The sequence below is a fragment of the Capra hircus genome, chromosome 5 (genome assembly GCF_001704415.2).
Source record: "Capra hircus breed San Clemente chromosome 5, ASM170441v1, whole genome shotgun sequence".
In the NCBI taxonomy this organism is placed as follows: domain Eukaryota; kingdom Metazoa; phylum Chordata; class Mammalia; order Artiodactyla; family Bovidae; genus Capra; species Capra hircus.
In genome coordinates, this window is record NC_030812.1 from 84,044,097 (window position 1) to 84,069,494 (window position 25,398).

Genomic DNA, 25,398 nt, shown 5'->3' on the forward strand with positions numbered 1-25,398 from the left:
GAGCGCTGGGAAAACGCTAAGGCTGGTCCGTGCCTCTCGGCCGGCGCCCCGCGGCAGCCCCTCAAAGTTGGTCGGGGCGGGGTGGGGGGGTGGTTCCGATCCTTCCCAGGACGGACGCGCGACCCCCGGCCCACCCCACTACCTGAGCGCTCCCCCGGTTGTCTTTTTGTTTCGCTTTCTGCCATCCCTCTCCGCATCAGTCTTCCTCCTTCCCAGCACCCCCCCTCCCGGCCCCTCCCGCCCGGAATTTCGGAAAGGAGCCTCATCCTTGTGGATTCTAGGGATTTCAGACACCGGAAGCTTTAATGTTTAATTGCAACTACTTTTTCACCCCCCACCCCGCTCCGAGTACGAAGTGGAGACCGCTCACGTGTTGTGTCACTTGAAGCGCGGGTTGGGGAAACCTCGCTTGCACTTTGGGCTCCAGTCCTAAAGCCAGGAAAAGAGGTTATACGAGTTGAGATCAAATTGCATTTGGAAATGTTTGCGTCTGTTAGCAGCAGTTGGTTGAGTATTGATCGGCTGGCATGGGATGCACACGAAGCACTGTTTACATATTTTAAAAGTAACTTCCCTTCCACGTTACAAAGCGAAATCTATTAATACATAGGTGGACCCTGGTGAATATCTAAAGACGTTGGCCTCTGTGACCAAAGGCAGAGCGGTGGCGAACGTGAATTCATGTCGTTATCTTCCTTTCCCAACTGAAAGCGGGTCAAAATGAAAAATTCTGTGACTGTGCAAAACGATATTCTCAGTGCCAGCCAGCCCAGGCACTCTGGGTGGCAGTCAGCTGTACTTTTTGAGAAAAGTTTAGGGATTGGTTCTAACCCAGTTGAGATCCTCACTATATCCAGATATCCAAAGTAGTTTCTCAAGAAAAGCATGAGCCGGTTTCCCCAAGAGACTGCGTTCAGGCCCAGCACAGTTCTTTCGTTCAGGGCAAGACCGAGGAAGAGCTGGGGGATTTTGGGTAATAAGTGTGGGAATCTGCAGAGAGACTAGACAGAGTGATTTGTTTCCTTGCTGTTCATAAATAATGGCCCCTAGTATCTTTCACACACACACACAGACACACACACACACAAAACAAAACAAAACCACACAAACAAAACAGGCCAATCAAGAAGGTGTGTGGGAGATTTGTAGGCGATGGACATTTCAATCAGAAAAACCAGAGCAGACTTTTTGACCAGGATTACCAGGAGTAAGGCTCGATTGCCAGAAGTGATTAGGTTAAGGGCCAGATGGTTTTAAAGTATACGGAAATGTTTTTTAACTTTGACTTTTATAGCATTTACAAGGAGGACAATCTCTTAGAGTCTACAGAACTGCTGAATTTTGATCTGTCTAATTTTGAAAGAATTCAGCTGTACGGTGAACTGCCATTAACTCTGATAGGAAAGGAATCTGGTTTCCAACGCTGATACATGGGAGAGAGTTTCTGGGGGTGCTTCTTCCTGATTTAAATATAGCTCTGAGGCTGAAGCTTAGATAAATCCAGCCACAATGATTTAAAATCATAAGTACTTATACTGAAAGTTCTCTTAGGCATTGTGTAAAGTTCTCCTGCAGATTATGTCATTAACTGTTTATTCCTCAGAAGTATACAAGATAAAAATCATAAGCATCACTTAAAACTGATGCAATACAGCATCAGTTAAATCCTTAAACTGGTAGGGATGGCTTTTGTTTGCCTAAAAGGTAGATCTTTCATCACATGAGTTGTTTAAAAACATTTAATTGTGGGGATGGGAAGGGATGTGCATAATTATTTAGTTATTTGTGTTAATTATATAGCAGCATACTCACTTGAAATTCTTTTTTTCCCTTTCTTTCCAGTGGTCTTTCTAACAACCTTGTACATGCAGAAATAACAGAGTTTTTGTTTGCTTGTGGGTTAAAAAAAATCTTTTTGTAGCCATTTTGAGTGGGCAGTATTGAATCAATCTGATACAGACTTGAAAGAGTACTCTTAATACAGGAAAAAAGAGCTTGAACTCTTCCTACAGAAACCTTATACAGTTTTGTTGTTGAGATTGAACAGTTCTGGTTGAATGGCAGACAGGATTCAAAACTCAAACTTATTTGGTAAATAACCAGGCATTTGAGATCCAGTGGTTATTTCAAGTTAAGTTAGTTCTATACATGTAAATGCACATCCTGTTTAGACTGACACATGGTTTTGTAAAAGAGAAAAATGAATATATGCTTATAAAGATGTTATCTGTGGAGTATATGGAGTAAACAGTAAATAACAAGAGTGAAGTTTATACTGAGATATAGCTGCTGCTTCTTTTTTTGATCCTTTTTGGGCATAAGGCAGAAGCTGTAGGGAGAGTTTAAAATTTCATTTTCCAGTTAAAAAACTTGAATGCTTGGAGATTTTTTTTCTCTTTAAAGCAAGTGAAAAATATGATATAATGATTAAAAGAACAAACTGTCGTCTTGTAAAAGCTGTATCCCTTTGTTGAGTGATAGGCAATCATTGTTTTGAAGGTATGTCTAGATTATATAGGCTCCCCTGGTCGCTCAGACGGTAAAGAATCCACCTGCAATGCTGGAGACCTGTGTTCAATCCCTGGGTGAGGAAGATCCCCTGGAGCAGGGCATGGCAACCCACTCCAGTACTCTTGCCTGGAGAATTCCATCGACAGAGGAACCTGGCGGGCTGCAGTCCATGGGGTCGCAAAGAGTCGGACATGACTAAGCAAATAAGTGCAGCTAGATTATATAAAAAATATAATAATCAGGGCAGGATAAAACTTGTTTTTATTACTCTAAAATATACTGGATTTCAAATAACTTAGAGTTCTAACATCGAACACTGTGTAGATTTCCAGCAGGTAGAATTGTTTGTTATGATTGATTGCCATAACCTGGATGATTGACCCAGTGTCTGATCACCTCTGGTAGCAGAGAATGCTGTAATTAGAGTTTTGAGAGTAGCCTGGAAAACTTATTTGTCTAGGCCTGAAGTTGATGCATTCCCTCACATGCTTATCACACATCTTTAGCCTGGGAAATGGAGGTTTATTTGAAAGGCGAAGAAAGTGCTTGGCTGTTTCAAATAAGCTATATCCTGAGCTTAGATTTGTAGATAGTTAATAAAATAAAAGTCTAATTTTGTTCCAAACGTTGTTTTAAAACACCCATTTGTAAATTGTCTACATTTGGTTTTCATATGTTAATGATTTGGGATCTGAAACTTCTTTCAGAAAGGCATTTTGGTTTATCTTAAAAAACACCACACAAAACTGTCTAAACAACTCTGTAAATAAACTGTTCCAAATGCCTCAATTTGATGAATGAATTAAAGAATTATAGTTCTTAATCCAATTATGATCAGTCTTGTTATTTCCATTTCCTATTTGAGGGTGCTTAGGGAGTGGGGATGGTAAATGATTCTCAAATGTGAGTGGGGTCTTTGTTGTTTATTTTCTGTGTGTGATATAATCACTCATACCTAGGATTTAGGAGAAGGATTTCAGAGGAAGCAGCAGACTTGAACCACCTTCAGTTAAACCAACAGTGCATTTGCATGTAAAGTTGCTTTTAATGGAAGAGTAAAATGAAGTTTTTAAGACTGTGAAGCCAGGATTTAACCTTTTCCTTAAAAATAGTGATTTTTATGTTTAAAGGGGGCGAATTGGAACACTTAAGGCCCGGTAGCAGGGTAGATACTTAGCTACCTTAGACACTTTCAGCTGGGTCATATTGCGACGTTTCTATGGTAATAAACTTTACTCTAGTCAGTGTCCTTGTTTTAAAAAAGGGGAATATGCTTTTTGGGTTGTTTTCTCCCAACCGCTATGCCTTTAGCTGCCTTCATGGGTACCCTTGAATGCTGTCCTGATCAGGGGCCTGGATTTAGGATAGGCCCTTGATAACAGCCCAGTTTGCTTTAATGGACTCTTTTGAATTTTTGCCCCATTTGCCCAGTTTAACCTCTGACTCATCAACTAATGGATTCAAAAGTGATAATAACTTAGTATGGTTTAATTATCTAACTAAATGTTGTTATCATTAATATTGCAGTTTATTGAGAAAAAACACGGAGTATCAAGTGAAGCTACCAGGAAGAAATATTTATAAACATAGGCATTCTTTTTGTTGTTGTACCACTCAAATCATACCTTACGGGGAAGTAATTACCCTGCTTTTGAGTAAGAGTGACATTCAGTGGGGGAAGCATATTAATAAAATCAGGGGGGAAATGAATGCATTTAAAGAATCAATGCAATAGCCAGCCTTTAAAAATTGAGTCTTAAAATTTCCCGGAAAAAACTGCATCTCCAGGAAGTGGCACTGGTGGTGACAGTGTTGGTATTGAATCTGCAGGTAGAGATCCTTTCATTCATTTTTAAAAAATTGATTAATTAATTTTTGGCTGTTCTGGGTCTTTGTTGCTGCGCAGGCTGTTCTCTGCGGTAAGCAGGGGCTACTCTCCAGCTGCAGTGCGCAGGCTTCTCATTGCAAGGCTTCTCTTGTTGTATAGCATGGACTCTACAGTGCACACCAACTTTGGTAGTTGTGGCCCATGGGCTCAGTAGTTGTGGCTCCTGAGCTCTAGAGCACAGGCTCAGTAGTTGTGGTCCACAGACTTAGTTGTACATGTGGGATCTTTCCAGGTCAGGGATCGAACCTGTGTTCCCTGCATTAGCAGGAGGATTCCTTACCACTGAGCCACTGGGAAAGCCCCCATTCATCAATTCTTCATTGCTGAAAGTTTATTAGAAGTTTAAAAAATGAGCCACCTGATTATATCTTTGATGCTCTATTCAGTTACCTCATGATTATATGCTACCCCTTGTCCAAAGGGGATAAATAGAACAGCAAAGGGATGCACTATTGGCATTCCCTGGAAGCTCAGTGCCTTGTCCCTGCAGCACCAGTTCAAGTCTGGGAGCTAGGGAATTCAGGAGGGAACCAGGATGCAAAAGAAGCCAGCCCACTAGCCTTCAGAGCTTTTCAATTTAGGTCTATTTATAATTCTTACAGGACTTCACTTGGAGTTCTGAACATTCAGTGCTCTGCCCCTTTTCTTAACCTCTAAAGCTGGATATTATAATCCTATTCTTGTAGGAATATTGCCTGGATTACACTCGATATTGTATATCAGATTCCTAGCATAGGGTGTCTCATGAACTAGGTGTTCCGTAATTGTTAGCTGCACTCCTCTCTTCCTTCAATCAAAGCTAGATTTTGATCATTAATAATGTTCAAAGCTTCATTTTGTACTTGCTTTGAACTTATTTGAATCCAAGAAGAAAAATATATCACTTTCTTGAGGCTGAGATCAACACTTCAAAATGGTGATTCAGTTAACATCTATGTATGATCTCTGACAATGTGGTTTTATTAAGGTGCTGTATCTGGTGCAAGTGTGAATTCTATCTTTTATTCATATAAATGTTCCTTCGTGAAAGAAACAAAAGCTTTAGGACCTAACTATAGATCTCTCTTCTTGTTACAATTTTTGATTTCTTGTTGCAGATATAAACTAGGGAAGATTTATTGTGATTTTATCCATGGAGAGTCATCTGCCTCTGGGTTATATTAAGTTTAGCATGTACGGATAGAGAGAAGTTCCACTTGGAAAAAGAAATAAGTCTGCTTTTGCATTGTTTTGTCCTATAAGTCAACAGTTCCTTCAAAGAGAATCTCATAGGTTTGTTTGTCTGAATTGGGTGCAAGGAGAAAGACACAATGTACCATTGCTTACTGGAATAGATGGTATACAGAACCTGGGAAAATTAGTTCGTTTTCTTTTCCCAATGAGTCAGAGAATTTCTCTGTAAGTCAACTGACCAAAGATAAGGAAAAGACTTTTAAAAAAAGCAAATAACTTGGTTACTGCATTAGAGTCCATCAAGAAGTAGACACCAGGATGTGATTTGACATGTAAGAAGTATTTTGCAGGGAAGGCATAGGAGAAGCTGTGATACAGGTTTGACACTTACGCAAGGAGAGAGGGAAGGAAAGAGGACTGAGTAGGAAGAAGCAGGATGGTAGCTGGATGGTTTGGCTAGAGAGGTGAGAGCCAGCCATTGGAGGAGCCTCTGTCTCAGTGGAATGGCTGCAATCACAGCCCTCACTGTGCTCGGTCCTTGACCAGGAGCAGCCCCGGAAACAGGGCCTTGGAGCACAAATGACGCTGAAGTCGTAGAGGGCCAGCTGGTGGGGGCACTGAGTTTGTTATATCCTGACCACAGGAGATCTGAGTGGGGTAGTGGTTTGGAAGTATAGCCTTGAGTACTGGCTCTAGTTGGGTGGTGATGGTGGTGGTGGTTTAGTTGCTAAGTTGTGTCCGACTCTTTTGCGACCCCATGGACTGTAGCCCGCCAGGCTCCTCTGTGCATGGGATTTCCCAGGCAAGAACTCGAGTGGGTTGCTGTTTCCTTCTCCAGGCAATTTTCCCAACCCAGGGATTGAACCCACATCTCCTGCACTGGCAGGCAGATTCTTCACCAGTGAGCCGACAGGGAAGCCCCTGGTTGGGTGCACCTGCCACTAAAAAACAGACCTGGTGATTTCTTTGAGTTCTGACACCTTACTTTCCTCCACTGTAAAATGAGACAAATGATTGCATCACAAAAATGTGTGTAGCACACCTCACAGAGTGCTAGTCAAGACTGAGATTCTATGAGATTCTATATAAATCCACAGTACCACGTGTAGCACAGAGGACATGCTCAACATATATTTCTCTCTTTTTAATATATTCGTAAAATGCAGTTGAGAGGTATAGGTGAATTGTATCAGGGGATTGTAAATATATTTTAACAATAGGTAGTTCATGTAATTAGAAGGTATGGTTTCTGCCAGCAAGCATCCTTCATGTTCGCCTTCTCAGTCACCCAGTTTAGCTCTCAGGCTTCAGTCCTTATTTTTATGAGGCTGTCAACCGTGCAACAGCTAGACCAGCTGCTGACCTTGACCATCTTCAGGTAATTTAGCCTAAAGTGCGAGGTAGACGGCACTCTCTCTTCATTTCCTTACCCCGAGAAGCGACTTGCACTGTAAGTCTGCATTTTATCTTGAGCCTCAAACACCTTGCGAGTCTTTGCTCCCCTATGTTTCTGCTCCTAAACCAACTTTCCTCACGCCACAAAGCGCTGAACTCAAGTGGCCCTCAGCGCGAGCTACTGCTGTGATGAGTCACAGAGCCACCAGCACTTTGTTTCCTGAGATTTGATCACTGCCATGAGCAGTCCTTCGATTGTCAGCTAAGAGACCCTTCAGGGAGTTGTCCCTTAATAGAAAGTCTCTTTTCTTCTCTCCTGTTGTAACTTTAAATTAAAAGAAACTGTAGAGGAGCTGGTGGCCTTGCAGCAGTTCATTCTTCTACCCACTGGGAGAACAACATCTGAGAAAAGACGTTATTGGACTGAGAATTGAGTTGTTGCTATTTCTTTTGGGCCAGCGTGGGGGGTGGGGCGGTTGCGAGGGAGGATCTGGCTCTCAGTAACATCATGGGGGGTGGGGGCGATTCTTCGGTGCCTGCCGGGGAGCCTTTGGGGGAATGGAAGACATTGATTTAGCATCTTGGGATAATGAGATCACTGGTGTCTTGCCCCTGAGTTTTAGGTGGTTCTGTGTATTGTACTGTGGGAAACTGGCACTGGGACAACTTCAGAATCCAGGGAGGATGGGAGGCAGGAAGAGGGAGCTAATTTTTGACACATTCCTCTGACGAGTGCCCCCTCTAGGGAATCTGTGCCCAGGATAAGGACTGCTTACTGTGAGGCTTTTGGCATAGTTTTCCCCAAATAGTGAGTGCTGGTTGCTTCCATGTCACTTGTTAAAAAGATTGACAAACTGAACGTTTGGAGAGCCTCTCTGCTGAGCCTGACACTGTATTCTCTGTGGTTTCGGGTCCATTCCCATTCTGGGTTAGAACCTGCCCTCAATTTGGATGTCTGCTGGGATTCCCTGGTGCCCTTCATGGCTACTGAAAGCTGAAGTTGTTTGATGGGTGGTAGCAGGGGCTGACTGCGTTGTGCATGGGCGTTCTTGTGATGCCCGCTGTCAGTACGCCGTATTGGCAGCCTGTCACATGTATCTGGCACAGGCAGTCTCATTACTTTCCTCTTGGACTGGGAGCTGCTCTGGAACAAGTGCATACCATTTCTTAGAATTATGTCTTGACTTTTCCTACTTCACTTTCTCAGCCGCATCTCCACTGTACCCTGATGGCTAGCAGAATAGTCATGCCTTTGCACATTAAATCAGGAAGTGAAGTGATAGTTTTAATGCACACTAATCAAACAAATCTCGAGTTTGTTTCTGTTTTGTTTCTTTCGGCCGCTCAGCCTGTGGGGTCTTAGCTCCTGGATCAGGGATGGAACCCAAGCCCCACTGCGTTGGAAGGCAAAGTCTTAACCACTGGACCACCAGGGAAGTCTCCTCTTAAGTTTGTAAAGAAAGTTAATCTGTACTAAATTGCTTCAGTTGTATCCAACTCTTGGACTGCAGCCTACCAGGCTCTTCTATCCATAGGATTCTTCAGGAAAGAATACTGAAGTGGGTAGCCATGCTCTTCTCCAGAGGATCCTCCTGACCCAGAGATTGGACCCAGGTCTCCTGCATTACAGGCAGATTCTTTACCATCAGGAGCCATTATGAAAAGTTGATGGGCTCACTGTTTATTTCTAGGGACCTCCTCAGCCCCACAAACATACCTCCTTTCTTCTGTCACTGCTTATTGGGCTTTTTTCAACCTTTCTCTTCTGACAAGGTCTTTCTCCTCCTGCACCATATCCACATGCATTAAGTTAATCTCACCAGAGGAAGTGAGAAGTGGAGAGTTTGCTAAATACACAGTTGCCTGATTTGAAAGGGGGTAGCCATTGGTGACAAACATTTGGAAGCTGAGCTCCTTGAGGGCACAGCATTGTATTTCCAGCACAATCACAGTACTTGGAACAAGGTAGCCACAGAATCAATGATGGCTGGGCCAACTTGTCTTGCAAACTAAGCTGCATTCTGATTCAAGGTGCCCAGCATGATTGGGAGGTGAGAAAAGTAATAGTGGTTAGGCATTGACCATGTTCCAGGCACCTGCTAGGTGCTTTACATGGATAATCTCATTTAATCCTCACAGCCCGCATATTAAGTGGCTGTTACCTCCTTTCCACAAACAAATGGCAAGGGATCAGGTTCCTTCTGTCTCCTCAACTAGTAAACAGGAGAATCACTGCCTGGATTTCAGTCTTTTTGACTCAGCCCCTCGTATACTCTTTCTGTCATGCCGTGGCCAAGACGCTGGTGTGGGTTCCTATCCGTGAAATGCGAGCACTAACCATGCCTTCCTGTCCACCACAGGGGACAGTTAGGAGCAGGTGAGAAGTGTAAAGTAATTTCTAAACATCACTTATCATTATCAAGTACCCACTGATCCATTTACTAAGCCAAAGAGTATTTATTGAACACACAGATAGATATTGCTTAAGCTATACTTAACAGGAAATATTTTTACTTGAAGCAGAGATCCTGAATACATAAAAACTGACATCAAAGGAATTTATAGAGCAGTGTGTCTCAGAGGTGATCACCCAGTCATCTTGCTGAAAACCACCTGGGATGTTTTTGAAAATATGCTTTTCTGTGCCCCTCTCAGACATAAGAAACCTGAACCCCTGTGGTTGGGAAGCCCTCTAACCCTGAATTTTTTACAAGCATGACTGGTGATTCTTTTGCACATAAAAGTTTGAGAACTAGTGATAAAAACTTTTTATTGATTCACTTTGGTAGTAAGTTATATATATGGCTTATAGGGGTAAAGTAAAGATGTTCAAGGAGTAGTGGAAGTGCCAGAATAAAGCACGGGTGATTGTTGGATTGCTAGAAAGACTTTTTGGTAATCTGGTTTTAGGTTTTTGGTCATTTATTTAGGTTTTAAAGAACCTAAGTAAGTTTGAGTATATAGAATGCTAGCATGCTGAAGGTCAAGAGTGATGGGACCCGCCACAGAGTGGGGTGGCCGGGGGGGAAGAATGGCAGTTATGTGCATTCCAGACTTAAAAAGATCTTTCTTTTCCAGGACAGATGGAGAGGTAAACTGAAGACCTGGGGTTGATTTATTTATTCGGTTCCATATCCCAAATATTTAGAACAGTGTGTGGAACATAGCAGGTGCTTAAAGACCTTTGCTTAACAAATGAATAAAAACAGGTGGAGGGAGAGAGCAATGTGGAGAATAGATTAGAATAGCTTGATTATGATTACTGTGGTTAAAGAAATAGAGAAGGAAGATGCTGGGAAGGAATCCTAGTGAGACCAGATAAGGACAAGTTATAATTAGACTAATATGGTCCTTACAGGAGAGTGCCTTCAGACAAACAAATAAACAGTGCAAAAGCAAACCTGGGGTTTGTATGGGATCAAATCATCCAGCTGCTGTTTGTGTGTATTGTCTTGGGAGCAGCAATTACTACATGAGGATAAGGACTGAGTCTGTTTTGTTCTCCAAATGATCAGAGTCCTTAATAAATATTTATTGAATAAGTGACCGGGTTTCCACATGGGCTAGAAAAGAAAGCTTTTAAATGATGCAAAAATATCTTTTAAAAAGAGAAAAAGAATCTTGATGAATGCTAACCAGTAATGGATGATGATGAAAATAGCAAATCTTCGTAAAAACTGCAAGTTCTTAAGCAGTCTATTTGGAATTTAGGAGCGTCTCCATCTGATGGTTTGCCTGTCACCAGACAGTGCTTGCTTTGCTGTTCATGTCACTTTCATTTTGCTGTGTCGAAAATCCACTGTGATGCCTAGCACAGTGCCTTGCCGATGTTGGCTATTGAATAAGTAATTCTGAAGAGTTCAATCCGTGAATGAAGGGTATTGACTTGGGGTGGGGGAGGGGGGGAATCGAAAGCAGATGAGGAAGAGAGTTGCCTTCCTTCACTTAGAATTCCCAGAGTGGCCTGTGGTCCAGTGACCTTTAGCAGGCAGATTTCCCATAGAACTCAAAGCCTGGGTATTGTAATCTTGGGAAGAAGGATGCTTGCTAAGGTAATGACTGCAAAGGTGGGTTCAGCATTGTTCAGAGAGGCAGCCATTCATTTGATCTGGAATGTCAGGCTGGAAAATGTATTGGGGGAAGAAACGGTAAAAAAGTAATTCTAAACCTAACAGGAGTTTCAGTAGAAAAATGGCTCTAATTCAAGCGGTGTAATGTTAACATCAATGTGCGTCTCCTGGCTCAAGCCCCGCATCCTGCTTTGGAAATAAAGGGAGATTGTGTAAAGAATTAGCAATACAAGGCATTTTTAAGTGCTTTATTGCAGAGGCCTGTGATACTCTGTGAAATCTATGCAGGCTTTTTCTTCCTGCTGTGCTTAATTTCAGAATCTGATGCTATTACCTATCCTTGGAGGAAAAAAAAAAAATCACTCTCTGTTAACTCTTAAAAACCGAGTTTAGCAGTGTGCTGGCTTTCAACATAGTCTTTCTGACATTTCTTGGGAAGAGAGAAGTGGTGCAGGTAGCTATGGAGGGGTTTTTGCCTCCAGGTTTAGTATCCAGGATTGCTCCTAGGGGGCGGCATTAGAGTAAGAGGGCAAGTTGGAAATAAATGTCGAAAGCATAAGTTTAGAAATGGCTCAAGCAGCTTGAAGAATAAGGTCTCTGAAAGAGCTGGCAGAGCTTGTGTTTGGCATGGATCCAGATCAGAAGCCAGAAAGGCAGATGCGTCCTAAAGAAGATCAGGGAGAAGCCAGGACAGGAGTTAACCCTTTACAACAGAGCTGACTATCTTCTTGTGATATGAAGAGAAGCCCTCCACATAAGTTCCCTGACGTGCCATCACCGTGCTCCTTCACCTGTCTAGCTTGAAATAACAGTTAATGTTGATTGACAATTTACTGTTGCCAGGCATTGTGCTAAGCAGTTTATTTTTATTGGCTCTTCCCAGGAATTCTCTGATGTAGATACATATGTTGATCCATTTTACAGATAAGCAAACTGAGCTGGCCCCAAGTAGTAGAGCTGGCATCTGGTGGAGCTGAGACTTGAACACAGAGTGGTCTGACTCAGAGGCTGGGGCTCTTGCGCACTATAACATGGGAAGTATATTTTAAGTCCAGTTGAGTCATGGTTCAAAATGATGTTTGTGTTTTCCTCTTCCTCTATACACATACTTTTATCACTCTAGGACAGGCCCTTTTCAGCTTGTTTCTGAACTTTGGCAAAGTTCCCTGAAGTGGGAATCTCTCCTTACAATTTACACTGTTTACGGCTGTCAAGTCAGTCTTCCTGACATGCTATTTAGATTGTGTTGCCCCTTTCCTGAACATTCATGGTGCCTGAATACCATACCCCGATGGGATCCAGACCGTTAAGTCTGCTTTCTAAGGGCCTTACCATCTTTTCCAAGCCTTCTACTTTTTCAGGCTCATATTGGAAACTGTCCTTTTGAGACCAGTTTGCTTCTGATCTGGATTCAAGCTGAGTATGGTTTCCCAAAAGGCTCTCAAAGTATCTGTGACACATGAGCCTTGTCAACTCCTTTCAGAATGCTCATGTCAGGGGCCTTCCAAGGGTATCTCATGAAAAGCCAGTGCTTGCATCTGAACTCTGTGACTTGGGGAATTTTTCCTAAGTTACTTTTCCATCTGCTTCAGACCTCCTCATTGTCTGACTTTCCTTGGTTCCCAATCCACTTGACTTTGGGTTTAAACTTTCTCTTTTGATGTGTCTATTCATTTATTCAGTTCAGTTCAGTCACTCAGTCGTGTCCGACTCTGCAACCCCATGAATTGCAGCACGCCAGGCCTCCCTGTCCATCACCAATTCCTGGAGTTCACTCAGACTCATGTCCATCGAGTCTGTGATGCCATCCAGCCATCTCATCCTCTGTTGTCCCCTTCTCCTCCTGCCCTCAATCACTCCCAGCATCAGAGTCTTTTCCAATGAGTCAACTCTTCGCCTGAGGTGGCCAGAGTACTGGAGTTTCAGCTTTAGCATTATTCCTTCCAAAGAACACCCAGGACCGATCTCCTTCAGAATGGACTGGTTGGATCTCCTTGCAGTCCAAGGGACTCTCAAGAGTCTTCTCCAACACCACAGCTCAAAAGCATCAATTCTTCGGTGCTCAGCTTTCTTCACAGTCCAACTCTCACATCCATACATGACCAGTGGAAAAACCATAGCCTTGACTAGACAGACCTTTGTTGGCAAAGTAATGTCTCTGTTTTTGAATATGCTATCTAGGTTGGTCATAACTTTCCTTCCAAGGAGTAAGTGTCTTTTAATTTCATGGCTGCAATCACCATCTGCAGTGATTTTCAGTAATCAGCAAATATTTGTTGAGTACCTACTATGAGCCAGACCCCACTTTAACTTCTAGAGAGTCTGTGATGTATGGAACAGGCACATACCTTATATACAAATCCTCCATTTATGACTGTAAACTGTAGAATTGTATTTTGCAGGAGTATATACAACATGGAGGAGAAGTGTCTGCTATTTTGGCAGGATAGCCAGAGGAGGCAGCCATGAGGAAGTCACACTTGAAGGATGGTTACTGAGGTCTCATCAAGGTCTCATCCCTGGTGGCTCAGATAGTAAAGAATCCCCCTGCACTGTGGGAGACCCACGGGAGACCCAGGTTCAATCCCTGGGTTCGGAAGATTCCCTGAGACGGGAGTGGCAACCCACTCCAGTATTCTTGCCTGCAGAACTCAATGGACAGAGGAGCCTGGTGTGCTACAGTCCATGGGGTTACAAAGAGTCAGACATGACTGAGTGACTAACACTTTAAAAAGAAAAAGAGGACAAGAGAAAAAACCTTTGAGACATACGAGTAGTATATGCAAAGTTTCCAGAGAGATGGGTGGGTGTGTTCTTGGAATTAGAAAGCCAGCATTGGCGGAGCAGAGTGACTGGGAAATGGACATTGATGGGGCTGCAGAGGTGAGTCTTCGAAGGTGAATCTTCAAATAAGAGTGATAAGAAACCCATTGAATAGTTTTAAGCAAGAGACTGATAAAATTTGTGACCAGAGCATGTAGACCAAATTTAAGAGAAGAAGGAATGGATTTGGCAAGCTTGTAAGGAAGCCGTTGCAGTGATTTACACAAGAAAAAGATGATGGCTTTGATTTTGGACTTTAGCAGTAGTGTCAGAGATGGAGACAATAGGAAAGGTTTTACAAGCAAACACAGAGGGGAGATCACCCAGTTTCGGTGCTTTGTATTTACCCCTACCCCAATTCTACCAACCTAATGGAATATTCCATCTGATAATGAATCATTGTTTTCTTGTTCATAAGTTTGGGAAAAAAATGTGTTAAGTCCATATGCTTCCCAGGGACGCTGCTGGCTGTATCTATACCTCCTTTAGCCCTTGAGTATTTAAGCATAGTGGAGAAGGAAATGTCTACCCACTCTAGTATTCTTGCCTGGAAAATTCCATGGGCGGAGGAACCTGGCAGGCTATAGTACATGGAGTTGCAAAGAGTCGGCCACAACTGAGCACATCAGCAGCATTCAAGTAGAGAGATTTGACACAAAATGTGTAGTGTCTTCTGTCTATACATATGTATTTGTTTTCATGTTTCTGGACTTTCCTTTGGTATATATCATCCTTTCCCATAGATTTCCTGAAACACTACCCATCCCTTAATTTCCAAGTTGAAGTTTGCTTTTTTTCACAGCATCCTTACAGAATCTACTGACTGATGCTTTCTCCTTGTGATCTGATGATATTTACATCTACAGCCACTTTTAAAGCTTTGACTGTTCCATGTTATAAGCATGTTGTGAGCATGTCTTATCTTTTGAGAGATCCTGTGAGTTTGCCTAGGGATGTGGGTTTATAGTTCAGTGTTATACTCCTATTGTGGATCCTCATTTACATCTTTAGTATGGCAGACTACTTAACTTCTCTCAGTCTGTGATTCCTCATCTGCAGAATGGGGATAATTATATGTACTTCATAAAGCAGTTGTGTAGAATCAATGAAAGAAAGAGTATAAAGTCTATAAAACAATCCTTGGCCATAATGAGTTCTGCTACATGATGACATTTTATGGTCATAAATGTTATTCTTTGAAATCAGAAGCCTGTGTCTTATTACTACTTTTATCTGCTTGGAACTCAGTAAAAATTTATTGAGTTCACATTTAAATTTAAATTTATGTATCACTTCTGCCAGGGGATACAAATATAAGTACATCTTGGTTCTTGTCTGCACAAACCTCTCTTTGATAGGGAAGTTAGTAACATAAACTGGTAATTATGTATCAGTGTGATAGGTATAGTGTTAGAGTATTTTGAGAGCAAGGAAGAGAGGTTGGGGAAGGTTTTCTAAGTGAATTGAAGTATGAGCTGAGTATTTTGTTAATTAAATTTATATTGAAATAATGTGTATATGTTGTGTGAAACTCAAAGCCACATAACAGAATAGCACACGTGTCTTATTGATGATCATGCCACTCCTATTATTTCTAACTCTGTATCTGTATTTCTGAATAAAATGTTTATTCCTTATTTTCCAAAAAATGTGAGTTGTTGATTGACTTCCTACTAGTTGGCCTTGAGTATAAGAGCACTATACTGCTCTTCCCCCACCCCTGCTTCCTAACATAACACATATTCCTTTCCCATTATCTCAATGTAGTTTCATCTCCCTCCTGTTTTTTAGTTAAATCAGTTCAGTAAACACAATTATAGGAATTCCCTGGTGGTCCAGTGGTTAGCACTCAGTGTTTTCACTGCTGGGACCAGTTTGATCCCTGGTTGGGAAGCTAAGATCCTGTAAGCTGTGAGGTACCCCCCTGCCAAAAAAAATAATCCCCCCAAAACAAAAACCCAAACAAACAAACAAACAAACACACAGTTACTTTGACCCTGTAAGTATTGCTGACCACTGAGGATATTGTAAATTGATTACTTTTACTTTTTAAATAACTTTTTTGGTTTTCCTGGAGTTAATAATGGTTTCTATTCAAACCCACAAGTTTTAGTAAAAGTGTTCAATGTTTACTAGAATTTCGGTGTCAGGCTTAAAAAGGGGGAGTAGCATAAGCAGGGTAGATGTTGGGGGCAGTCAGCCGTGGTTCGAAAGATCATTTTATCACTGACATCATTTAGAATTATTCTTAGAATTAGATAATAAAAGCCCATTGACTTTTAGTTAGTTATATTGTTGTTCTTAAAATTTCTGCAGACATTGCATCCACTTATTGCCTATACTTGGGCACACTGCTTCTGCCAACCTGCCCTTGGTAAGGCTCTGAGTTAAGCTTAGAAAGGCAGAGGGAGGTACTCTGAAAAGGGAGGAAGGTATTCCAAGCAGACAGGACAGTGTGACTACAAAGGCAAGAAGGTGAGAAATAGCATGGTGTGTTTGTGAAATTACAGACAGTGTGGTGTTGGTAGAATATAAAGTGCATGATAGGAACCAGCTGAGATCAGGCAGTGATGTTGGCAATGGTCGGATCAAGGTGATCTTTTTGTCATAGACCCAAATGCCACAAATTCTGTCTTGTAGGTCATGGGGAACCTTATGGTGTTGAATAATATGGTCTGTTTTGCTTGTGAATGAACTAATGGCATACTGGACAAAAAAATGGAAAACTGTCTCTTTAAGTCAGCAAGTAAAATGCCTATTTGGTGCATTTAGGGGTACCCTGCCAATAAAGTTTTTAGAGCACACAATCCTTTAGAATGTGTGCATGCACGCCTGCACGTGTATGCATAATTTATGTACATGTGTTGTACTGGGCCTAACACTCAGCCTGCAGTAAATGCTAAAGGCCAGGTTCAGCTTAAATGACAGTTGAAGTAATAGTAGTAGTAGTAGTAGTACTACTACTACTACTACTACTACTACTACTACTACTACTACAACATCAGAATTCCCTGGAGACCAACTCTGACATATAGAATTGCACGCATTGGGTTTATTGGGAAGGCTCCTGGGGACAACAGCCATGAAGGGCTGACTGAGGAAGGCAGGATGAGTCTAAGGACTGTGATGCAGCTGAGGCTTCAGCTAACCTATGCGTAACTCTGGAACTGGACGGCTCCTCAGAGATGTCCTGAACGGAGGCAAGTGGGCCAGGCCTTTGTTGGTGCTGGATGTGAGCCATCCCTGGGGAGCAGGGGGAAGTTTGTATGAGGGCAGTTCTTCAGAGGGGGCTGAAATGTGAGTATTCAGCAGCCAACACTCTTGGAAGCTGCGAAATGAATGCCACTAAGTAGCACACTATAGTATCCACTAAATGCAACCTTCTGAGACTCTACTTGTTTGAATTCCCATAGATTTTCCTTGAGATATGGCTGACAAAGGGGTAAGCTGTGGGTGTTAGAGATACAGTTCTGCCATTTTCCCATGTTTATTTGTGTTTGCATTATTAGTATTACTTTGAAAACCTCTGGGCTTTTGTAGGATATATTTTAAAATCATTTGTTAGCTTCATGTGAATTAATTGAGCTAAATGTTTAGACGCTGTAGTCCATAATGCCACAATGTGTGACAAAGTGGTGAGACAGAAGACAGTGGCATTAACATTCAGTTCTTCTAGTTGTGAAATGAAGGCCCCTGTGGCAATCTATTAATAGTTGGATTAAAAAAAGAAATATGTGGATCATCTGGAACTTCCAGCTTTGGAGAAAATGCCTTGATGAAATGAGACCAAGAGAACATTTTAATTGGAGGTAGGATAGCTGATTGGATATAGACATATGGTGGTGGAGATGGTGTCTCTGTGTATTGACAAAGGAGGAGGAATTCTTGCCCAGTATGCGGACAGGAGTGTAGCCTAGGTTTTCCGGGTTCCCAGACAGGCATCTAAGTCAGTGTTCTCCTAACTTCCTTTGATCATGTATATACACCATCAATAAAAAATATTGCTTTACGAATAGTAAGCATACAAAAAGAGACATTCAAAGGCCTGAGATAAAGAGGGAATAAAGAATATATAATAAGAAATGTAAGCAAAAGTTGTGAAATTTTCTTTTAGCATGCTAGTGGATTTTTTTAGAACCCTCCTTGAAGACTTTTTCAGCTAATTTTCTCAAGTGTAAAGTTATATGCTAAATAGGGGAGAAAGTACTGGCGACAAACTTTGATGGTTTTATGAGTTTGGTCTGTGCAACTATTTAAATATGATAGCATGAACTACAGGTATTAAAAAATAAGGTTTTAGAACGGGCTTCCTGATGGCTCACTGGTAAAGATTCTGCCTGCAGTGCAGGAGATGCAAAGATGTGGGTTTGATCCTTGGGTTGGGAAGATCCCTTGGAGTAGGGCATGGCAACCCAGTTCAGTATTCTTCCCTGGAGAATCTCATGGACAGTGGAGTCTGGTGGGCTACAGTCCATAGGGTTGCAAAGAGTCGGACATGGTTGAAGCAACTGAGCACGCACGAACACGAGGTTTTAGAACACAGTTGGGGTATTTTACGATATTTTAAAAATCCTGAAGGGACTGTGTGTGTGTGTGTGTGTGTGTGTGCTAGCCAGGGTCATGATGACTTAGCATTTCCTCATGTCTAGCAATTCCTCATAATTAACTAGAAGGTTGGGGCCACACTGACACCATTACCCCTCTGAATATCTGGCTCTAATTTATAAGCCATATCCTGTCTAATATGCCAGAATGCTTTTGAATGTTCTCTCATTGCTTATTTTTTCTTGGAGTCATAGATTTATAAATCAGTTACATGCAACAATGAAAAGATGTCTTTTTTTGTGTCTCTCAGCAGTAGAGGACCTGAGAAAACAAAACCTTTCATAAATGCAGTAAGTTCCTTCATGTCCTTTTGGAATTTTAAATGTGTATAAGCATTTTTGTAGCAAAACTCAGCCTTACTTTAAAGAATTATTCTAGATTTGTTTTGTGCCTGAACTTTGGATAGCTTGGCTTCCTTATTAACATCTTTTATTTTGTTAATCAAAGTTCACTTTAGTTGTTTTCATTTTTATATTTAACAGTGTCTGCTCACAAATCGTTGGTTGCTTCGAATTTCTTGGAAGAAAGGGGATAAACACATTTCAGGTAGCATTATTATTACTTTTCATTAGAGATTAAAAGGTAGCCAGATTTGCAACTGGTATATAGAAGTCTTAATAAGAATATAGTAATCATGGTTGGATTGCCAAGAAAAAGTAATTGCATAATCTTAAATATAGTTCATAAGTTATAAGGTAGAACCTCATTATGCTAGAGAATGGTACTTTTTAAAATAATAAAGAATTGATTCCTTTTTAAATAAACATTCAAATGATCTTTCTAATTATTGAGTGAAGGACAAATACTGTCTCTTAAAAAATATTGTGCCCTGACATTTTCAGGTGATTCCATCCATATTTTTATTCCGTTTATAACTATTTGTATATTGATCTTAATTTAAAATTTACAATGTTGCTATATTTGACTGTGATTAACTATTACTCATTAATTTAAAGTGTGTTTATTGTGAGTCTGTTCTTTGTCACATATGAGCTATGCTGACCTATGGGGTTACCATGGTGAATAATAGAGATTTGGTCCCTGCCCTTATGGAGTTTCCAATTTAGTGAGAAAAATGGAGATTAATCAGCTAATCACGCTCGAGAGACATTCTCTTGTCTAGTGTAATTGTGACTGGTAACTGGATTGTTAATTTAAAAAAAATTGCTAAAGCATAGAATCATTGCTTAGATTGCTTTAGAATCTATTGCTTTAGATACATAGAATCATTGCTTAGAATCAAAGCATAGAGAAAGGACATATTCCCTATATATTTTAGCATTTTAAACACTGTTTACTCAGTTTATTTATTGCTGTTCCATTGTTTATCAACATTTCTTAATTTACCAATTAATTGATGTATAGTTGGGGCTTTTATGGATGAGTCTCGAGTACTACTGCTTGTCGAGTGTGGTAAGTCACACTCAAGATATATGTTCTATGGTTTTTGATTTGCTAAAAATGATAGGAGAGCTAAAAGGCAAGCAATTTAAGTGCTGAAATTGGTCTTTAAATTTTTTAAAAATAATTTTTATTCTAATTTTATAAAGCTATTTGAAACCTAATGTGAGTTTTTAAAAAATTTACCTTTATTCCTTCCAAAGCTTTCAATCTAGTGTTACAAATAACATCCTTTTCGCCCTCATATTCTCTCACTTATGTAATATTTAATGCATTTGGTCAATTACAGTAACAAATAGAAATGATATAAGGAGACTTGGATCAAGCAGAGAAGTAAAGCAGTTAGAGTAAGTGTGTGTGGTGTGCTGGAGTAGCCTTTTCACCATTAGGGTGCCATGGCTAATTCTGTGTTTCACAGAGGGGATGGAGCACTTGAGTTACTCTGGTGATTAGGTGAATGTAGGTTGGCTGTGAAAGTTTTACTCTAGGACTCCCGAGGAGTGCTATGAAGTGTATTATGGAGACGAGTATGGGGAGCTTTAAGGATATCATCAGGTTGTTCAGTCGCTAAGGCAGGTCTGACTCTTTGTGACCCCATGGACTGAAGTGCACCAGGCTCCCCTGTCCTTCACTATCTTCCAGAGTTTGCTCCAATTCAGATCCATTGAGTCGGTGATACTATCTAACCTATTCACCCTCTGCCTCCCCCTTCTCCCATTGCCCCAGAGTGGCTGGGGCACAGAAAAGAAGGGCAAAAGTCATGAAGAATGAGGCTGGAGGAGGGGGCAGGAGTCCTGTCACGTAGGGTCTTGTAGATGCTGCTAAGGTTCTGAGTTTTTATCACAAAAGTAAGGGCAAGTAGTTAAAGGATTCATATTTGCATTTTTAAAAAGATCATTCTGGCTGTTGTTTGGAAAGTGGAATGAATAGGGCATCAGTTCTGTAGTGATTAGAGTAGTCTAAATAAGAAGCATTGTCCTTGTCTCCAAACCTATTCTTCCATTTTTCAGGGCCTTATCCTGCTACAAGTCTAAACGGGTCCTTGAAATACTTGAGGAAAAGCAGAACCTAAATTCATCATAGATATAAATCTTTCAGTATCCCCAAAGACCAGGAATAGTATTTTCTATGGTGTACTTTGCTTACCATTTTTCCTTTTATATTTGTATTTATATTCACAATTCCAGCATGTCATGTTTTCAAGACAATAGAAAAAAAGGGAAAGGCATTCTTTTAAGCTTGTACCACACTATTGATTTTCTTTGAAAGGACAACAAGTGTGTTTATTTTATCACTGTGGGTCTAAAAATTAACCATGAAACATCATTTTCTACTTCTAAACTATGTGTAACAAAGAAATGCTTTATTGCAACTTCATCAATAATTCAAATGCAACTTAAAAGAAACTAGGGCAGCACAAGGAAAAAAAGCACACTTGTTCCATAATTGAGTCGATTAAATAGTATTGAGTCCCATTGTTATATTCATATTGATGAAACAACTTTTATAACTGCAAAGACTCTAATAAGAAATAAGACCTCAGAATTATGAGACAATGTCATAGACATTTCTGTATTTTTTTTTTTCTACTGTAAAATACAAATAGTGAAAGCAGGCTTTTCCTTGTGTGCGATAATGAAGGAACAGCTTTTGAAAGGTGCTCTTATTGGGATTTTAGTAGTTTTCAAGGCTGTGCAGTAATAGCCCAAGCTATTTTGGAACTGTGCATACATTAGTGTTCTTGTGCAGCATGATGCAATAATGTGTGAAAAAGTATACGATCGCACCTTGTTTAAATTTGCAGTTTTTGTGCATAATCCCACAGTAAGCTCTTGTCAGGTTTTGACTGCACAGGGGAGAAGAAAGTTTAGAGCAGCCTACAGATTGGGGTCGGGTGTAAATATCCAACTATGAAAATAAGAAATTTTAAAAATTATATTTTTCTGAAAGATCAAAAGAGTTCAGTTTATATGAAATGTATAAATCAACCGATGGTGAGTTTCACCCGTGGAAGCTTCAGAATATGCATAAATAACCTTCCGAATGAAGATGTGTATCTGCTTTATTTTGTATTTGCAGAGTGTGAGTGAAAAGTACAGAGTGTGATTTTTAAAGACAATGATCACATTACAATTTATGCATTCATATTAATGTTGTTTTTCAAAATTGTCACCCAGAGAAGCAGAACCCTGATTCCATTGATGCCCTTGTTCAAAACATTTTGGAAAACTTCCTCTCTGAATTGTCTTTTGAATCATTTGCAAGCCTGACTAAAAACATCCATCTCATTACTTTCTATTCGCATTTTATACCAAGATTCATCATGCTTTTTTTTATTCACCAGAGTTGGCTATAAATGTCTCTCTGAAATGATGAAAATGGCTAAAATTGACTTTCAAATTATGAAATTTGTCACCATTGAGGATATTTAGAAATGTGTGTGCATGTGTGTGGTACAGACTTAGAAAGCAGTTTCTAAAGGAGGGAGAAATACTTTGAATAATGGCTGAGCTTTAGAGTGAGTAAGTGGCTTTCTCAGGTGACCATTGTGAAGGGAAACCACGTTTGGATGACATGGTATGTTTGTTTAAAAACCAGTCACATTACTTTTTAATGACCCTGTATATTAGTTTTCACAATGTATACAAAGAAAAATGCAAATATGCCTTTTGGAATGCAAGGCCAAAATATCTTACACAATTAGTAGCATATTTTATTAGTAAGACAATTAAAGAATTAAGCAACTACAATGTTAATCCTGTGTTGGCAGATTCTTCAGATATTGGTCTTTCCATAAGAATGTCTCTGTATAGTTTTACTTTATTTAAATACTGTCCTTTACTGTCTGATCCTTACGTATGTGTATTTCTATTAGCACCTTACGTAATTCATTCTTATTTTCATGTCTTTTGAATGTACTAGTTGGTAGCATGTGAAATTTTCATTTCAGTTGACCTCTTCCTAGTAAGTAATTGACCCAGTTTTCAGAACTATTAGTGCTATTTTCTTTCTTTTTTTTTTTTTAAATTTTAAAATTTTTAATTCTTACATGCGTTCCCAAACATGAACCCCCCTCCCACCTCCCTCCCCACAACATCTCTCTGGGTCATCCCCATGCACCAGCCCCAAGCAAGCTGCACCCCATGTCAGACATGGACTGGCGATTCAATTCTTACATGACAGTGCTATTTTCTTAACCATCAGTAAAAACCCAAATAGTCACATGTACTTGAAATGTAAAATGATTGGCATGACTTCTAAGTATTTTCTCCGTTTAAAAGAAACCTGTGATCATTCAGGACAGCTCTCACACAGTGTGTGTGTTAAATGACTTAGGAATAAAATGACAATGAATTAGTAATGTACAGATCCAGAATGACCATTGACCTCCAGTTTGAACATCTTTATTGTGTTCTTTCCTTCAGTGGTTAGGAAATGAAAGAAGCAACCACTGGAGAGACTCAGTTGAATAGTTTTTAGTTTCTGAGTATTAGATTTGGTATTGATATTAGAAGGAGAGCAAACAGCTCAAATATAATTTTGCCATGGTTGGTTTTTGTGACCATGAAAGGTAAGTGAAGATTAGATTCCCAAAGATCACAGAGAGTTTAGGACAGCTTTCTGAGGCTGGGCAGGACTCTTGTTGGTAAGTAAAGTTTTACTGGAACACAGCCATGCTTGTCTATTAACATATTAGCCATGACTACTTTCAAACTGTATAAGAGCAGAGTTCAATAGTTGTGGCAGATAGTATACAGCCAATAATACTAAAATATTTACCCTGTGGCCCTTTAAGAAAAAAAATAGCTGGACCTGTAAGATCAAGGACCACTAGTTGCACCTGACCTCCTCATCTTTATGAAAACCCCAAAGCATTTAGAGAGCCTGTTTGGAAATTAGAGGCAGCAGCCAGAGAATATTTGGAAGATGGCTATGATCCATTTGTCAGAAGATATAAAATGATGCAAGGTTTAAGAGAAACTCAAAGCAAGAGTGGACCCTATAGTAGGTCTGGGTTTGGAGTTAGTGCAAACAGTACTGCCCCTTAGGTCATAAGGCTCAGCAGAAGCCCAAAGGTAGTTTTTGACTTCCGGCTTTGGGTGTCACTTGGTAGCTCTTTGAAAATGAATAGATTTAAGTGGAAGCAACCTAGATGTCCATCAACAGATGAATGGATAAAGAAGTTATGGTACATATACACAATGGAATATTACTCAGCCATAGAAAGGAACACATTTGAGACAGTTCTGATGAGGTAGGTGAACCTAGAACCTATTATACAGAGTGAAGTGAGTCAGAAAGAGAAAGATAAATACGAGATTCTAACACATGTATACAGAATCTAGAAAAATGGTACTGAAGAATTTATTTACAGGGCACCAGTGGAGAAACAAACATATAGACTAGACTTATGAACATGGGGAGAGGGGAGGAGAGGGTGAGATGTATGGAAAGAGTAAGATGGAAACTTACCTTACCATATGTAAACTAGATAGGCAACAGGAATTTGCTGTATGGCTCAGGAAACTCAAACAGGGCCTCTGTATCAACCTAGAGGGGTGGGATGAGGAGAGAGATGGGAGGGAATTTCAAAAGGGAGGCTATATATGTATACCTTTGGCTGATTCATGTTGAGGATTGACAGAAAACAGCAAAATTCTGTAAAGCAATTATCCTTCAATTAAAAAAAAACAACAAAAACTGGTGTTTGAATATGAAGATCAGGTATATATGTTTACACAACTTTTCAGTATATCTAACACACCCTTCAGAGGCAGTAAAGACTTCTAGTTTAACATGGTATGCAATTTGTATTATAGTGATTCTTTTATCCTGGTTAACTATGTCCACATTTCTTTTTTTTTCTGGTTTTGTGATCCTGAATGGGTTTTTTTTTTGCTGAATGCCTTTGACTGTTCTAAAAATTCTGAAGTCCACAGTTCATGCAGGAATTGTTCCAGACTAATAGCTACTTTCTTCATATTGAACGCCTTAGTTAGTTTGGATTAATGAAATTGGGTATTGCATTGTTCCTTTTTCCAACAGGGGGAGCAGTTTTGGGGACTGAATCAAGCTTAACATGTGCTGTACCTTTAGTTCTTTGGAAACTTTATTTTACCTATTAACTGTCATGGATTTTTGACAACAGAAGTCATATTGGAAATCCCATTGAAGGAAAGTATAACATTGTGATAATGTTTACTCACAATGTAATTATTCATGGACAGTTTCTAAAATCTGTAATAAATTAGAAAAAAAAAACCCAGTAACTTTTTTGTTCCTCATTAAGAAAAGTAGATTCAGAAAGCTTATATTATAAATGTATCATGGTACTGCTTACCAAAAGTTAGGAGTTTTATTCTTGTAGGAGTTAGGCTATTAAGTAATGTTTATATAATCCTGATAAACATTTCTCCATGACTGAATTTTGAGTGGAAAACTTTCTTTCCTAAAAGGCTCTAAGTGAAAAAAAAAAAAAAAAAGCCTGTCCTCTGTGTATCGTGTGTGTGTGTATTGTGTGTGTGTGTGTGT

At 40.1% G+C, this 25,398-nt stretch overlaps 1 protein-coding gene across 1 annotated transcript in view; it reads left to right on the forward strand.

Moving 5' to 3' along the window:
- SOX5 (SRY-box 5) overlaps nucleotides 1-25,398 on the forward strand; it is a 1,143,898-nt gene that overhangs the window by 816 nt on the left and 1,117,684 nt on the right. The window lies entirely within an intron of this gene.